The 16,171-nt window shown below is 40.8% G+C and overlaps 1 pseudogene; it reads right to left on the reverse strand.

The window, feature by feature from the left end:
• Positions 1-9,827: 9,827 nt before the first annotated feature.
• LOC100794906 (uncharacterized) lies at positions 9,828-15,097 on the reverse strand (annotated as a pseudogene).
• Positions 15,098-16,171: the final 1,074 nt, after the last annotated feature.

Raw genomic sequence — 16,171 nt, forward strand, 5'->3', positions numbered from 1 at the left:
TCTACCTAAGAACCACTCTTAGATATGAGAACCTCCGCTCACTCCCTCTCACTCACACTCCCGTGTTTACAATTAAGTCAAAGACACACCAGAGATCAACTCTGAACAAAAGAGATCAACTCTACACACTAGAGATCAACTCTACACACTAGAGATCAACTCTACACACATAGGTCCAACACTTGATGTTAGGGTACCATCAAGGTGGCTCACAAAAGACTCAAGTCCCAAAGCTCACAAAATAACTCTTCAATCCCGGACTTGGTACAGAACTCGTGCAGCCTTCATGATTATATAGCAATTTGCGTTTCTGGACTGCAACGGCTTGTGCTGGAGGAGATCTATCTTCTTCTGAAAAAATCTGCAGTTAAAGAACTAAAAGATAACTTTTGATCTTTTAGTTTGAATCTTTAATCTTTAATCTTTAATCCCTGAACGAACTCTTCTACTTTGAAATTCGAACTTTAATTATCTTTTTAATTCGTTCCAGAAGATAGATCTTCTTATCTCTTGCTAACTGCACAATAATCTGTTAAAGATATAACAGATTTATGTGTCCAGTATTTTCGGGCAAGATGTCAGGACATCGTGTCCGACATCGTGGATCCTGCAGCTTCACTTCTGCACTTGACTTTTATCTTGCATTGTACAGCAACTCCAGTATTCTCGGGCAGGATGTCAGGACATTGTATTCGACATCGTGGATCCTGCAGCTTCACTTCTGCACTTGACTTTTATCTTGCATTGTACAGCAACTTCAGTATTCTCGGGCAGGATGTCAGGACATTGTATCCGACATCGTGGATCCTGCAACTTCAATTCTTCATTTGACATTTTATCTTGCCTTGTGCATTGTGCAGCCCGATCTTATTCCTTGACATAACGTTGGACATCATGTGCAGCAACTCCAGCTTTCCTTCATTGTCTAAGTGCTTATGTTTTAACAAAATCTTAGCCAATCTTTTAAAGCTCAGTAGAGCTAAGCACTAACAATCTCCCCCTTTGGCAAATTTTGTCTAAAACATACTTAGACACTTCCTGAGCAGGTACGAGCAGTTATGCAAGTAGGATCAGCAACTTCCATTATCAGAGTAATCAAGCACAGCGGAAATTCTTCAAGTTGCAAATCTACAAGTCTTCTCCAGGATGTCAAGACATCTCTCGTGACATCAGCTTTCTGCTACTGCTCCCCCTGTCTCCATGCTTACTGCAGCATCTTCTATCAGCTACTAGTCTTTTCCAGGATGTCGAGACATCTCATGTGACATCCGCTATCTGCTCCCCCTGTCTTCATGCTCTTACTGCAGCATCTTCTAGCAGCTTCTAGTAGCTTACATCAGTCATCCTCAGCAGCAGCAGTCTCCCCCTCAAGATCATATTCATACAACTCCCCCTCAAAATCATGAATCATGCATACATCGTTTCCTACTGCCATACATCGTATCAAGCATGCATAATACGACTATTGCATACATAGTATTCTACTACTCAAAATCATGCATAATAGCAAGCATAATACTATTACTCCCCCTTTTTAGACATAAATTTGGCAAAAGTAGGATGCATGAAATTAAAGTGCAAATATTACAGACCAATAGTAATCAACTGTTCAAAGGGACATGCCCCTTTAGCTAGTAAAAGTAAAAATAAAGGTCTGATGATCATGGGGTGGCTTCAGAATCCTCATCATCGGATTCTGTTTCTTCTGCTGCATCTTCCTCTTCCTCAGCAGCTTCTTCTTCTTCCTCGGCTGCTTCTTCCTCTTCTTCAGCTTCTTCTTCTTCCTCCGCTGCTTCACCATCATCAATGCCACTTTCTGAGAGCCTTTTGATCAGCCGTTCTAGCTCCATCTTCTTCTCTGTGGTGGCTTTGATGGTTGCTTCCAGCACCTTGCATGTGTCCTTGAGTTCAGCAATCAAGGCATCCTTGGACACAGCACCTGAAGCAGCTTTCCCTGATGTTGAGACAATGTCTGGGACATGTGTCCCCTCAAACAATTTGTAATGCAGGGATAGAGGAGATTCTCTCTTCATTACAGAGTCAATATTGTTTAAAATATTTGGATGTTGACTCAACATAATGCCACACAATACAGTAGGGAAGGCAATGGGTAATTTGACAGCAAAAGATTCTGAATGCTTAACAGTTTGATCAAAAATATAGTTTCCAAAATTAAATTTGGACTTGGTTCCAACAGCATACAGAAATTTACCCAAACCTGTGGCAACAGTGGAAGTATGATTGGTGGGAACCCAGTTTGCAGCTCCAATCCTGTGCAGAATTGCATACTTCACACTTAGCTTCCCTGCTGAAAGCTTCCCTTTCTTTGGCCAATGCTGGACTCGTTTGGCAGTGATTTCCTTGGCAATTTGATGCTCAGAAACATCAATATCTATTACTCCATCAGTAGGTCTGCCCAGATATTTGTTGATCACAGCAGGGGAGAATCTAACACACTTTCCTCTGACAAACACTCTTTGATAATCATCACTTTTTCTGTTTGATATGTCAGAGGGAATGTTGACAATGAATTCCCTGACTAAGCCTTCATAGCAATCTCCTAACTTGCTGACAGTCTTCAGCAGTCCAGCAGCCTTGATGAGGTCCATGATCTCCTTGCAATCCAAGGCATTTCTTCCCAGCTCTCTTTCAACCGCAAGTCTGCGTTGATACACATATTTCCACTTTTCAACATTGCCAATGGAGTGGAAAGAGATGTTGTCCAATGGTGCATCAGGAACATTTCCAGGCACCTTTCTTCCAGATTTCTTGGCCCTCTTAGATGTCGAGACATCTAGTTCGACATCATCATCAGAATCGGATGAGGAAATTTCTTTCCTCTTCTTGGAGGGGATAGCAGCCTTGCTTCTTCTGGATGTGGCAGGAGTGACTGGAGTACTCTTCTTCTGTGCCATAGTCTTGATTCGTCCAGACCTCTTAAGGGGGGTTTTTCCCTTTCTGTTTTGAAGTCTTTCCGCAATGCCAGGTGCCAACCTGTTGGCAATGGGTTCTTCATCAGATTCGACTTCTTCCAAGTCAATGAGGTTACCTGGAGCAGGTTCTGGTGCCCTTGGTGCAGGGGTCTCCTCTGAGGCTTGATCCTCTTCTTCTGTTGATTCCTCTTCACTGGGTGAAGGGAGGGCTTCAGCATTTGGAGCGGAGGATGTTGGAACATCTTTATTGACATCAGGCACAGAAACATCTGGGGTGGAAGATGTTGGAACATCTTTCTCAGCATCAGGCACAGAAGCATCTTTCAGAATGCTACTCACAATACCGCGGATTTTCTTGTCCATCTCTGTGTCTACTTCCCTAGGACTTGTTGCAGGGCTAGGGTTTTCAGCAATCTTCACTCCCTGTTGTCTTCTGGGAATCAGTTTCTCAGGGACTGAAGCTTGACCAGGAATTATTTGTATGGGTTGGATGTTGAATTCTGGTTGTTCCTGGTGCGGAGATGATGGTACAGCGGGTGAACCAGGAGCGGAAGTTTCTTTTGGTGAGGTAGCCATGGAAAAGCAGAGCGTTTGGAATGATTTCGTAAATCTCAGAAAACTATTGGGAAATGCTGGAGAAAACACGAATGCCAAGCAGATATAAATTTGAATGAAGAATGTAGAGGGGCGTGTGAAGCAACGGTCGAATTCGTTTTGGCTTAATAGTGAACGTGCTATTAATGTTAAGTGATTCGTTTGGGCACGTTCAGATTGCTGTAGTTGCTATAATTCCTCTAGCAAACAAATGCCCAGCTTGCCCCTCAGTTTTTCAAACTGATTTGCATCCAAAGCCTTTGTGAAAATATCTGCTATTTGTTCCTCAGTGTCAACATGCTTCAGTGTGATCACTTTATCATCCACAAGATCTCTGATATAGTGATGTCTAATGTCAATGTGCTTGGTTCTGCTGTGTTGAACAGGATTTTTAGAAATATTAATAGCACTCATGTTGTCACAGTACAATGTCATGACATCTTGTTCGACATTGTACTCCTTCAGCATCTGCTTCATCCAAACTAGTTGTGAACAGCTGCTTCCTGCTGCAATATACTCGGCTTCTGCAGTAGATAGGGACACACAGTTCTGCTTCTTGCTGAACCATGAAATAAGGTTGTTTCCCAAATAGAAGCATCCACCAGAAGTGCTTCTTCTGTCATCTGCACTTCCAGCCCAATCAGCATCGCAATACCCAACCAGCATTGAATCTGAACAATGACAGTACATAATCCCATAGTCACTGGTGCCATTTACATATTTCAGAATTCTCTTTACTTGAGTCAAGTGACTTATCTTAGGATTGGCTTGATATCTTGCACAAACACCTATTGCATAGGTGATGTCGGGTCTGCTAGCTGTTAAATATAGTAAGCTCCCTATCATGCTTCTGTACAGACTTTGATCAACACTGGTGCCTGCTTCATCCTTTGACAGCTTCAAGTGAGTAGGTGCAGGTGTCCTTTTATGACTGGCATTCTCCATCCCAAACTTCTTGACAATGTTCTTTGCATACTTGCTTTGAGAGAGGAATATGGAGTCTTCCATCTGCTTCACTTGGAGTCCCAGAAAATAAGTCAGCTCTCCAACAAGACTCATCTCAAATTCAGATTGCATCTGTTGGACAAAATGTCGAAGCATCTCATTCGACATCCCTCCAAACACAATGTCATCAACATATATCTGTGCAATCATCAAGTTTTCAGCATCTTGTTTGACAAAGAGGGTCTTGTCAATTCCTCCCTTCCTATACCCTTGCTGAGTAAGGAACTCTGTTAGCCTTTCATACCAAGCTCTTGGAGCTTGCTTCAATCCATAGAGAGCCTTCTTGAGCCTGTATACATGATCTGGATGAGTTGGGTCTACAAATCCCCTTGGCTGCTCCACATAGACTTCTTCATTCAGGTATCCATTCAGAAATGCGCTCTTCACATCCATCTGGTACAGCTTGAATTTGAGGATGCAAGCTACACCAAGTAATAATCTGATGGACTCAAGTCTAGCAACTGGGGCAAAAGTCTCATCAAAGTCTACACCTTCAATCTGAGTGTAGCCTTGAGCAACCAGTCTGGCCTTGTTTCTGGTTATGACACCTTCTTCATTGGTTTTGTTCTTGAAGATCCACTTGGTGCCAATCACATTAGTTCCCTCGGGCCTAGGAACTAGCTCCCAAACTTCATTCCTTTTGAATTGCTCCAATTCTTCTTGCATAGCATTGATCCAGAACTCATCAGTCAGTGCCTCTTTCACATTCTTGGGCTCAATTCTGGAGACAAAGCATGAATTGGAGACGATCTCAATCTCCCTTGATCTTGTAGTGACTCCTCTGTTTGGATCTCCTATAATCAGCTCCTTGGGGTGCATCTTCTGGATTCTAATGGAGGGTCTCTTGTCAGGTTGGTTGATGTTTGAATCATCTGTAGCAGAATCAGAGTTTTCTGCATTTTCTCCACTTTGAGCTGCATCTGCTACATTGTCTCCCGATGTTCTGACATCTTCTTCGACATCCTTCTTTCTTGCTGGAGATAGATCATCAACAACCACATTGATGGATTCCATCACAGTTCTGGTTCTGGAATTGAATACTCTATATGCTCTGCTGTTTGTAGAGTATCCCAGGAATATTCCTGCATCACTCTTGGGATCCATCTTTCTCCTTTGCTCTCTATCTGCCAAAATGTAACATGGACTTCCAAAGATGTGGAAGTGCTTGACAGTTGGCTTCCTCCCTTTCCAGATTTCATACAGAGTGGTTGGAGTCCCTCTTCTAAGTGTGACTCTGTTGTGGATGTAGCATGCTGTGTTCATGGCTTTAGCCCAGAGATTATAGGGAAGTTCTTTGGCATGAAGCATGACCCGAGCAGCCTCTTGCAAAGTCCTGTTTTTCCTTTCAACTATGCCATTCTGTTGTGGTGTAATGGCTGCAGAGAACTCATGAGTGATGCCTTCAGATGTGCAGAATTCAGTGAACCTGCTGTTTTCAAACTCTCTGCCATGGTCACTCCTGATTCTCTTGATGACACAGTCCTTTTCTCTTTGAAGTCTTAGACTCAACTCCTTGAATACTTCAAAGGTTTCTGATTTCTCTCTGATAAAGTTGACCCAGGTAAATCTGGAGAAATCATCCACAACAACATAGGCATACTTCTTTCCTCCAAGGCTTTCAACCTGCATAGGCCCCATCAAATCCATGTGCAGTAGTTCCAGCACCCTGGAAGTGGTCTGATGTTGAAGCTTCTGGTGGGACATCTTGACTTGCTTTCCAATCTGACATTCACCACAGATTCTGCCTTCTTCTATTTTCAGATTGGGGATGCCTCTAACAGCACCTTTGTCAATGATTTTCTTCATGCCTCTTAAGTGCAGATGTCCAAATCTTTGATGCCATATTCTGACTTCATCTTCTTTGGAGGATAGACATGTGGAGGAGTAGCTGGTTTCTTGGGGTGTCCATAGGTAACAGTTGTCCTTTGATCTGCTGCCCTTCATTAGAACTTCACTCTTCTCATTTGTCACCATGCATTCTGACTTTGTGAAGTTTACATTGAATCCTTCATCACACAACTGACTGATGCTGATCAAGTTTGCAGTCAGTCCCTTCACCAGCAGTACTTTGTTCAGACTAGGAAGTCCATCATGAACTAGCTTTCCCATTCCAATGATCTTTCCTTTAGAGCCATCTCCAAATGTCACATAGCTAGTGGAGCAGGGCTCAATGTTCACCAGGAATTCTTTAACTCCTGTCATGTGTCTGGAACAGCCGCTATCTAGGTACCAATCTTCCTTAGCTGATGCTCTAAGTGAAGTATGAACAACAAGACTGACAATCTTGTGTTTTGGAACCCACATCATCTTCTTTCTGCTGCTGCTACTTTGAGTTCCATGATGTGGATGGCCATGTAGATGATAGCAAAAGGGCTTTATGTGACCATACTTGCCACAGTAGTGACACCTCCACTTCTTTCTTTTGCTCCTTTTCTGCTGCGTTCCATGATGTCGAGACTGATGTTGTGACATCGTGGCTCCAGTGTTGCTTTTGACAGGAACAAATTCTGTCATGGTTATTCTGCCAGCAGATTTATGATTAAGCCCAAGTCCTCTCTGGTCTCCAACATTCTTCCCAAGCTGTAGCACCTCATCAAGCGTATCTGAGCCTTTATTCAGCATCTTTATTGACTTTGTCATATTTTCCAGTTTAGAATTCAGAAAGCCAATTTCTCCTTTAAGTTCAGAGATTTCCTCTTCATGTGTCTCCTTCTCAGCCTCCAGATCTGCAATGACCTTCTTCAGTTGTGCTTCTTGCTGAAGAATCTTCTCACTTCTGATGCATAGTTCTCTATAGGATGCAGCAAGCTCATCAAAAGTGATTTCACTGTCTGTATCACTTGAATCTTCAGCAGTTTCAAATCTCCCAGTGAGTGCATTCACATCTCTGTCAGAATCACTTTCTTGTTCACTCTCTGTATCAGATCGACATACAGAAAGTCCTTTCCTCTGCTTCTTGAGATGAGTGGGACATTCAGCTATGATGTGTCCATAGCCTTCACACCCATGGCATTGAATTCCTTTGCTGTGACTGGGCTTTACATCTGATCTTTTCTGGTATTTACTGCCTTTCCTGATGTCGAAAGGGATGTTCTGGACATGTGGTTTCTGCCTCTTGTCCATTCTGTTCAGCACTTTGTTGAACTGCTTTCCAAGGAGCACAACTGCCTTAGTCAGACCTTCATCAGTATCCAGGTCATACTCATCTTCTTCTCCTTCATCATTGGACACGAAAGCCAAGTTCTTACTCTTCTTTTCAGCCCTATCCGAGAGTCCTAGCTCAAAGGTTTGAAGGGAACCAATGAGTTCATCTACTCTCATGTTGCAAATGTCTTGGGCCTCCTCTATTGCAGTGACTTTCATGTCAAATCTCTTAGGCAAGGATCTAAGGATCTTTCTCACCAGCTTTTCATCTGTCATTCTCTCTCCCAAGGCTGTGCAAGCATTGGCAATTTCAAGAATGTTCATGTGGAAGTCATGAATACATTCTTCCTCCGTCATCTTCAGATTTTCGAATTTTGTAGCCAAGAGTTGCAATCTGGACATCTTCACTTTGGAGGTTCCTTCATGAGTGGTTTTCAGGATCTCCCATGCATCTTTGGCCACTGTGCAAGTGTTGATCAGTCTGAAGATATTCTTGTCAACTCCATTGAATAGAGCATTCAAAGCTTTGGAGTTTCCAAGTGCCAATTCGTCTTCTTCTTTAGACCAGTCTTCTTCTGGCTTCAATTCATCAGTGGGCTTTCCTTCTGTGTCCAGCATCTTGGGATGTTCCCAGCCTTTGATGACAGCTTTCCAGGTTCTGCTATCCAGTGATTTGAGGAAGGCCACCATTCTTGCTTTCCAGTATTCATAGTTGGTTCCATCAAGAATCGGTGGTCTGTTCACTGGTCCTCCTTCTTTCTCCATGTTCATCAGAATTTGTCTCCCTAGATCTCACTCAGTGATTTCGAGTGCCTGCTCTGATACCAATTGAAATTCTGATACCAGGGGACAGATGTCGTACCGGATGTCACGACATCACGCTTCAGAACATGCAGATTATATGCGTCCGTATGAACAGATTAAACAAGTAAATAACACAAGAGAATTGTTAACCCAGTTCGGTGCAACCTCACCTACATCTGGGGGCTACCAAGCCAGGGAGGAAATCCACTCTCAATAGTGTTAGTTCAAGGTCTAACAGCCCCTGTTTACAACCTTCTCACCTAACCACTACCCGTGCGATCTCTACCTAAGAACCACTCTTAGATATGAGAACCTCCGCTCACTCCCTCTCACTCACACTCCCGTGTTTACAATTAAGTCAAAGACACACCAGAGATCAACTCTGAACAAAAGAGATCAACTCTACACACTAGAGATCAACTCTACACACTAGAGATCAACTCTACACACATAGGTCCAACACTTGATGTTAGGGTACCATCAAGGTGGCTCACAAAAGACTCAAGTCCCAAAGCTCACAAAATAACTCTTCAATCCCGGACTTGGTACAGAACTCGTGCAGCCTTCATGATTATATAGCAATTTGCGTTTCTGGACTGCAACGGCTTGTGCTGGAGGAGATCTATCTTCTTCTGAAAAAATCTGCAGTTAAAGAACTAAAAGATAACTTTTGATCTTTTAGTTTGAATCTTTAATCTTTAATCTTTAATCCCTGAACGAACTCTTCTACTTTGAAATTCGAACTTTAATTATCTTTTTAATTCGTTCCAGAAGATAGATCTTCTTATCTCTTGCTAACTGCACAATAATCTGTTAAAGATATAACAGATTTATGTGTCCAGTATTTTCGGGCAAGATGTCAGGACATCGTGTCCGACATCGTGGATCCTGCAGCTTCACTTCTGCACTTGACTTTTATCTTGCATTGTACAGCAACTCCAGTATTCTCGGGCAGGATGTCAGGACATTGTATCCGACATCGTGGATCCTGCAGCTTCACTTCTGCACTTGACTTTTATCTTGCATTGTACAGCAACTTCAGTATTCTCGGGCAGGATGTCAGGACATTGTATCCGACATCGTGGATCCTGCAACTTCAATTCTTCATTTGACATTTTATCTTGCCTTGTGCATTGTGCAGCCCGATCTTATTCCTTGACATAACGTTGGACATCATGTGCAGCAACTCCAGCTTTCCTTCATTGTCTAAGTGCTTATGTTTTAACAAAATCTTAGCCAATCTTTTAAAGCTCAGTAGAGCTAAGCACTAACAACATGTATTTTGTAAAAGTCCCACATAGGATCAGGTGAAGGGTAAATTGGTTGGTATGCATTCCTATTAGATGATCACCTTTTTAAAAGTCCATTTCTGTGAACTATAAGTGCAGCTATTAGGTAAACTGGAAGATAAACAGATAGTGCTCTTTGGTAAGCTTGAACAAGAAACGAAAGAATGTGTCCTCTGCATGATTTATTCCCATGTACAATCTGCAAAATGCTAGGTAAGATAACCAAGTTTACTTTATTTATTTCTTATAGGTTAATTACAACATAGCGAAAAAAGGAAAACAATCACATAAATCCTTATTTCATACTGAGCATGGGACTTTCATATTTCAGTTTAATTTCACATCGATACCCATGGTCTTGTAGTATTTCTCAATTGCACCCAAATTAGTGAAAGGCTTGCCACTGGCTATATCTTTTACACCTTGTAAGATAACTGGATCCTTTCCACCATGTTTATTGAGAAAGGATTTATATGAAGTTGGCAAACTGTCTTGCTTTAATATATAAGCAGACTTGAAACCAAAAATATTCTCCATTATCATTCATCATTCTTTGAAAGAAAAAAAAAGAAAGAAAAGGCAATCATTATTAAAAGGAAAAAGGAAGGATAGGGCAAGAGGGACATAAAGTGTCGCAGTTCCAGAAACATAGCCGAAAAAAGAAACTATCAAGGGTGAACCTATGTGGACAATACTATTATGGCTGTACAAAGTTTTCTTCCTATATCAAAATAAATGCAACATTTTCCATGAGGTAAATCTAAAGGGTTATCAAGAAAAAAATAGAGGTGGCAACAGGATTATTAGTATGAGTTATTTTCTCTTCCTTTTCATATAACCTTCTTATTTATCCAATAGCATTTTATTGACCGTACTGCTATAGGACCACATTGTATTATGTTGTCTGTAACAAATTGTTAGGGTGAGCTTCTATACTTAGCTAATTCTACTATTACTGCTATAAGAATATACTGATAAACTTTTTCCTTGCTTTATTTTATTCATTCATGGTATTTATAAAGGCTTATACACTTGATAAATGGGGGGGGGGACAAGAATATAACAGAATGGAAATATCACTAACAAAAGCAGCACAAGTTGGTTTTGCAGAGCAAGATTAATGAAACTAAGGATGTTATGAAGCGAAAAGCTAGTGAGATTGATAAAAGCAAGATTGAAAAGAGCAGAGGTGATAAAGGAGGATTTGGTCCATTACAGTTAATGGGCTCTGGAAGAATTGAAAATAGCTTTAGTGATTTGAGCATATCTAGCAGCGGAACTGGTTTTGAAAGTGGCTCTGGTTTTGGATTGACTTCTGATGTCGATTCCTTTGCAACCAAGCCTAAAGGTCATCCAACTTCATCAGCCACTGCTCCACCTAAAGGTCTTGGAATGAAGCTAGGTAAGTCTCAAAGGAAGAACTAGTTTTTAGAATCATTGAAAGCAAAAGGTGAGGTCATTCTTGAAGATGTTCAGCCAAAACACTCTGAGTCTTGGGTTGTCGCCCCACAACTTACTGATCCTATCACATTGACTGTTGAGGAGAAACTAAATGTGAAATTATCCTATTAGCTATAACAAACTCCCGACAAGATAATAGCAAGGCAAAGCTGGTCTGATTCTGTTACTGATATCAGGCGTAATCTTGAAGATAAGTGGGTGGCTTCTGCACTTTTCTGGGCCTATGGTTGCTATCTGCACCCCTTTGTGTGGTATTGCTATCATTACCCACCGCTGGAAAACCAACCTTATCCTCAAGGTTGGGCAATAAAAACAAGCAGATACAGGGGGTGGGTGTAGAAAAAAATAGGTACGTGAGTGAAATTGCTGGTTTGGGCCCTGCCAATTATAACCTCGAGGGTTTGCAACACATGAAGGTCGAGAGGGTGGGGTTGTGGCTTGCGCTGCAGAGTAAAGAAACAAACCTAGTAGTCACACCAGCAGCTAAATTTATGCTACACAGAGCAAAGAGGTATGTCAACCCATGAATCCTACCACCGGGATCAAAAATGAAAATGTTCCTCTCAGCATAACTAATGGCCTTCTTGCCGAGCCCATAAAAAATGGTAGCCGTGGTAGACACGTGGATAGTTTGCATCATGTTGAGCCCAGAAATGACACTAACATCCTTGGTGGTTTGACGTTGTGGGTCATTGAGGTAAACAGGCACAGGGACAACCACATTCCTTATGGTGGTTTCTGGATATACCTCTGCAATCTCCGTCATCTTCATAAGAATAGTTGAGTGCTTAGCGGCTTGGTCCTTCACCGCAATGTTGATTAGCTATTTTGTGTCGAGGAAAGGCACGTCGGGTGGGGTAGTTCAGTGACCCTGATTGTTGGCCATGTTTCAACATAATCGTGTTGCTAGATGTCGACGCTAGGGTACGTCGTTTGCACAATGACACTACTAGGAGGATCATCTTCTTTACTGGGCATTGGCGTGTGGGGCTTGCTGTTGGCGAGTAGGTGGACAATGGAGGAAGTGCCTGTGTTTTGGTGTTCCAGCGTCACTGTAAAATCCATGGAAGGCGAAGTCGGCATGGTCCGCACAGTTTGCAGAGTCGTGGTACCGCACAAGGCTAGCAAGCGGATCCGGGTACTCTCAAAATCAATCCCAAAGGATTGAGTTGGATGTACATAAAGAGAATGTGGGTGCTGAGATAGAAGGGATGGCTCCTGCAAGGGTGGTTGTGGATGGATGGCTGTGTGAAGAGGTTGCAACCAAAAGAAGTGGTCTAGCGGGTGGTATGGTATGGCATGGCCGGAGTAGAGGTAGAGGCAGCCATGGGAGGCAACCATGCGCGGCAGGTCGGACCAATTGTTAGGGTGAGCTTCTATACTTAGCTAATTCTACCACTACTGCTATAAGAATATACTGATAAACTTTTTCCTTGCTTTATTTCATTCATTCATGGTATTTATAAGGGCATATACACTTGATAAAGGGGGGGACAAGAATATAACAAAATGGAAATATCACTAACAGAATTTGTGAAATTATCCTATTAGCTATAACAAACTCCCGACATGACAATAGCACGACAAAGCTGGTCTAATTTTGTTGCTGATATCAGATGTAGTCTTGAAGGTAAATGGGTGGCTTCTACACTCTTCTGGGCCTATGACTGCTATCTGCACCCCTCTGTGTGGTATTTCTATCACAAACATTGAGCAAATATATATATATATATACAATTAAAAAAATTACTCAGACTTTTCTAGTAGTGTACATATAAGCATTTTCATATAACAATGCCTCAGTTGGTAGCTATTTATATCAAGTACATGCATGCTTTATCCATGAACTGAACAAAACAACTAGGATGCACAATTCCATATCATCCAACAACTTTAAATTGTGTGAGGCGATCAAATCAGACAAAAACTATGTTTGTAAAATCACAAGACCTGGCCATAAAATTTAAAAGACAAAATAACTTATTCGAAAGAGATGCTAAGCTAAAAAAAACAGGGACAGTCCAAGATTCATGTAAAAAAAGTAATAATATAACAATTTCCTCATTAAAAATTAACTAACCAAAGGAGAGAGAGAGAGAGAGAGAGAGAGAGAGAGAGAGAGAGAGAGAGAGAGAGAAAGGGTATGTAACATGATCACATACAATATTTGTGAGAAGGATAGACACATGAGGAAAATGTCACCATGCTTCCACATGAGAGGCTTGCAGATTTTCCCAAATCATTTGCTCTTAATCCCACAACGGGATGCCAAAACAGTTGCACGCATGAGAATGTAAATGGCCAAACTCGTGTGCTGATCCTCTAACCCTATTAGTAGCATCGACGACCCTGCAACCGCCCCTGCTACCAGAGCCCTCCACTTCGTTGTCTTGAACAACCACAACATAAAAATCTCAATCACCACCACCATTTCCACCCCACAAAACCAAACAACAACAACAACAACCATGGTTATCAAACTCTCTAGTTAACTCGCTAACTCTTACGAGTTTACGAGTCCACTTGTCCTCTGCGAGTTGACTCTTGAGTAAACTCTTTTTTTAGTAGACTCTGGATAAACTCTATAAACTCTAAACTCGGTAGACTCTCGAGTTTACCATCGAGTCAATGAGTTAGCAAACCAAAATGTAAGCCATTTTTTATTTTTTTCTGTGTGTTAAACATTCAACATACCTTCATTTAGCATGTTATTCTCAAATACAAAATTCTCACCTTTAATAATATGAAACCCTTATTGTCTAATAACATCAAAATCTCGATGAGAATGATCTACCACTATTATAACCTTTACAAGTTATTGTCTAGTAGTGATGTATTATTACTAGACTTGGTTATTTAAATATTCTGAACTTTATGATTTACTATTTTGCTTTATTATATTGTTGAAATGTTTAATTAGTATGTTATTTATAGATATTTTGTTATTATTTTTATATGAAGTAGACTCTTATGAGTCTACGAGTTGAGTCTATGAGTCGAGTCTATGGAACTCTCACTAGTCTCTGTAAACTCTCGAATTTGATAACCTTGACAACAACAACTCTAAATCCCAAGACACCAAGACCCTGCTTGGATGAACTTATCAATAACTAATAAGTACTTATAAAAGAAGGAAAAACAAATTAAACTTTTTTCCATTAACTAAAATCAATTTATCGACTTCAACTTTATAAAAATTCTCTCATCTAACTTTTCTAAAAGCAAATGTACATAACTTAATTTCAACATACAGAAAATTCAATTTGTTATACTTTTCATTTTCTTCTATTGCAAGTAACTGCTTATTAAAAATTTATCCAAACGGAGCTTAATTAAATCATGGGACTCAAAATCACAATTAGCAGCCACTACATGCAGGATTCAAAACTTTGAGTTTTGAATTAGTTCTAACTTCTACAAGACCTATTATAGTCACAGAGTGCAACGCGCATTTTAGCAGGAGAGAAAGAGAACATGCCTGTGGTGATCAACGATAGAACCGATAACTTCGTCGGTGGAAACGAACGTTCCAACGAAGGTTTCGAGAAACAAACCGTATCTTAGTGTTTCCTTCAGAGCCGCCAGAATTGCTTCGTCGTTAGAAACAACAATTTCCTTCCTAAATGAACGAATGACATCAGTTATCGTAAACGTGATAAAACACTTGAAAGATGAAACAAAGACATTATTTATTTATTTATTTTTCTTACCTTGGCGGCTTTTTACATGTAATCGTGCCAAGATCGCGAAGAGAGTGAGGCCACCCTTGAGGCCAGCTCCGATCGAGAAATCTTTTGCCGAGACGAAAAGGATTCTCTGGAGCTTCTCCCACTCCTTCGACGGAATTGCGTCCACGATGCAGCGCATCGCAGATGACGAGACTATCGAAGGAGCGGACATTTTGGTGTGACCATTGCTTAAGCCGTTGATTTCCTCCAGGGGAAAGCGGTGGTTTTCACCATGGTCGGCGAAGGATGGCGACAGAGGGATAATGGAGGAGTATGGGTTGGGAGGAAGTTACTTCAAAGAGTGAAGACAAGAGAAGAGAAGAGAAGGAAATAAAGACAAGAGAGTAATAGAATTAACTAATTGGCGTTTCTCTTTGAGGGTAGCATAATATGTGACACGTGTATGGTTTCGGGAATTGCCATTTTGCACACTCCTTAACAAATGACATGTCAAAGGTTATTTTATTCAAGAGATTTACATTTCATAGATTTGCTGATTTAGTGCATGTTTGGTTGGAGTTGAAATTATTATGAAAGTATTTTTGTCTCAAAAATTATTTTTTATTTGATTTCTAAACATGTTTTTAGAGTGTAGTATTTTAGAAGGAACAAATTAGTAGATTATAATTTCCAGGTACGTAGTTGATTTCTCTTAGTTTTTTCAAAAAGAAATAAATTAATAAATTATAATTATGATTATTTTAGGATATATTTAAAGTGTAGATTGTTAAGATAACTTTTAAAAAATGAAGATACGTTAATAAAAGTTCTTAGAATCTTGTTAGGTATTAATGCTTTTATAATTTGTTGATGTACACACTACTAGAAAATAGGCCTTTTACATCGGTTCTGAGAGTCTTTCTACATTGGTTTTGACGCGTGGTTGTAGATAGGAGTCGTTGAAAATGTTAGGCCCTATAACATCGGTTGAAAGACCGTCTTAAAAGGGCATGGTTACGAAGACGGGCATGGTGTCAGACCCGTTTTAGAATCATGAGATTTCTACATCGGTTCTGAGATGCAACCGATGTAGAATGTGAGGTTTCTACATCAGTTCTGAGGTGCAACCGATGTAGAATGTGAGGTTTCTACATCGTTTGTGAGGTCCAACCGATGTAGAATTGTGAAGTTTCTACATCATTTGTGAGGTTCAACCGATGTAAAATGTAGAGTTTCTACATCGTTTTTGATCTACAACCGATGTAGATGTAGA

This window comes from Glycine max, chromosome 9, assembly GCF_000004515.6.
Source record: "Glycine max cultivar Williams 82 chromosome 9, Glycine_max_v4.0, whole genome shotgun sequence".
NCBI classification, from domain to species: Eukaryota; Viridiplantae; Streptophyta; class Magnoliopsida; order Fabales; family Fabaceae; genus Glycine; species Glycine max.